At 58.9% G+C, this 2,557-nt stretch overlaps 1 pseudogene across 1 annotated transcript; it reads left to right on the forward strand.

The window, feature by feature from the left end:
- The first annotated feature begins 327 nt into the window (after nt 1–327).
- LOC311171782 (small ribosomal subunit protein uS2-like) lies at nt 328–1,211 on the forward strand (annotated as a pseudogene). Its single transcript has one exon. The product of its transcript is annotated as a small ribosomal subunit protein uS2-like (transcript).
- The last annotated feature ends 1,346 nt before the right edge of the window (nt 1,212–2,557 follow it).

The raw sequence follows: 2,557 nt of genomic DNA on the forward strand, positions 1-2,557 counted from the left end.
GGCACTGGGAGGGGAACTGTCACTCCTGAGAGAGTGAGCACAGGTGCCTGGGAGACCAACCCACTGGGCTTTCAAGCTCCAGCATCATCTGGAGGTGGGCACGGGGAGCAGATGCCATCTCAGGCCAAACCTATCAGCTCCACCAGAACATACAGCCTGTTTTTGAAGAAGGGAGAAGGCTCAGGAGTCCTTCAGAGGGATCCTGCGATGGAATCAGATGCAAAATTATTCAGTCTCTGAGCTGAAAAGCCTTGGAGGCTGGCTGTGCCAGGTGGGTGGGCAGGATGTGGACCCTTGGAGAAGCTGAGTAAAGACATGTTTGTAAGAATGATCATCCTGGTTTTTCCATGGTACCCAGAAAGAGGTTCCCAGGGCATTGTTCTGGGTTCCCATGGGAACTTAAAGGGAAACTTTGACACTGGCCAGAGACTTGAAGTCTTGCAGATGAGAGAGGAAGATGTCCGCAAATTCCTTGCAGCAAGAATCCACTTAAAGGGGCACCAAACTTGACCTTCAAATGGAACAGCCCATGTGCAAAAGGAAAAGTGGTGGCATCTACATCATGAATTTGAAGAGAAAGTGGGAGAAGCCTCTGCTGGCAGCCAGTGCCACTGTTGCCACTGATGCTATCAGTGTCATGTCACCCAGAAACACTGGTCAGTGAGCTGCTGCTGAAGTTTGCTGCTGCTGCCAGAGCTACTCTTATTGCTGGTCACTTGGAACCTTCACTAACCAGATCCCGGCAGCTTTCTAGCAGCCAAGATTTGGGATGGTTACTGACCCCAGGGCTGACCCCAGCCTCTCACAGAGGCTGCCCACCATTGCTCATGAAACACAAACCCTCTCCTGTGCTGTGTGGACATTGTCATCCCTGCGATTACAAGGGAGCACACCCAATGGGCCTTACGTGGTGGATGCTGTCCCAGGAAGTTCTGCACATGTGTGGCACCATCTCCCGTGAACACCCATGGGAGGTCATGCTTGACCTCTACTTCTACAAGAATCCTGAAGAGACTGACAGGAAGCTCAGGCTGCTGCTGAAACCGCTGCCACCACGGAGGAATTTCAGGGTGAATGGACAGCTCCAGCTCCTGAGTTTATGGCTACTCACCCTAGGGGGCTGCAGACTGGTCTGAAGGTGCAGTGCCCTCTGTGCCCTATAGCAGTTCCCTGGTGAAGACTGGTCTGCAGCTCCCCTGCCAGGCCACTGAATGGGGAAGGACAACCACTGAGTCCTCTTACGCTGTCCTTTCAGAGCCTTTAGCGGAAAATGGAAAGAAGGCTGATGGAAAAGAAAGTTTCTTTTAAAAGAAAAGAAAAGGATGATCAGTCTGCTTAGGAACAGGTAGGAGTACAGATTGAGGGGAGGGGCAAGGAAGGGCAGGAGGAGCTTTAGCTGGGGACCTGGCAGAGGCCAGTGTGGGGGTGTCTCAGGGCACCTTGTGAGAAGGTTTTCCAGGAGCCTTAGACTGTCCTTTTGATCTCTGGATCCCTGGAAGATCTGGCTTAAGACTCAACAGCTCCTCTGGGGCTGCTGGAAGCCTGGCAAAGGCTTGCTTCCCCCAGGTCTTGGGGGCGCTGACAGCATCAGTGCTGTTCCCTGGGCACTGGGGGCTTCTTCCTCCTTCTATGTGGGTTCAGGCCCTCAGCTGTGCCTGGCAGAGGGCTCTTCGCCCTTTACACCAACCCCTCCACCAGGCAGACAGAGAATTAGGGGTGCAGGGAGAGGGGAGCTTTCGAGCCCGCCTGGAGGGTGAATCCAGAGGGGTTGGAGGGGCCAGAGGAGTTGTGCCAGGCTTTCCTCCACTGGCCCTTCCTCAGCTACTCGCCCTCGTCAGCCAGCTCCGTGTCCTTCAGCCCGTGCTCCTCGGGTCCTGCAGTTTCCTGCGCCCTCCTTTTTCCCTCCGTTCCTTGTCATGATTTTGGGTGCAACTCAGTTTTGACGGAGTTGGCCCTCGGCGTGTAGGCCCATTCCGGACACCGTGCAGAATTCCTGCCACTGGAAGGAGGGGGCACCCATTGTTCCCCTGCCGGGGAGCTGCCTCCTCCAGCCGCCCCGACGGGGGAGCCCACGCCCCGCACCGCGCCTGCTGGCGGCCGAGCCTCCCCAGGGGCGGGCGGCCGGGCCTTCCCCCACGACCCTCCGCCGGCGGCCGCCCGGGCCTGTCGCCGCGGGCTGAATCGAGGGCGAGGGATTGAGGCGGCCGCCGTGTTTGCCCAGCGCCCGCCCCCGCCGCCGCGCGCCCTAATCTCCGATACACTTGCGAGTCGGCTCCCTGCCCCCGGGCCCCGCTCCCCAACACGCAGGCCGGGCGCGGCGGTGCATCCGAAATGCGGCATTTGAGTCGCGCGCTGGAGGAAAACTGTAATTGCCCTTCTCCGCCCCTAATCCTCCGACAGGGCCCCCCCCAGCCGGCTGTGGCCCACAGATTAGCGCGGGAGCCGCGGGCCGTGCGCGGAGCGCCCCACACCCCATCCCGGCCTAAGGGGCAGTCTGGACACGACACACCCCACCCTCAGCCCCCTCTGCACCCGAGTTCCGAGTTCCGCCGAGGTC

Source organism: Talpa europaea, assembly GCF_964194135.1.
Source record: "Talpa europaea genome assembly, chromosome: 6".
NCBI classification, from domain to species: Eukaryota; Metazoa; Chordata; class Mammalia; order Eulipotyphla; family Talpidae; genus Talpa; species Talpa europaea.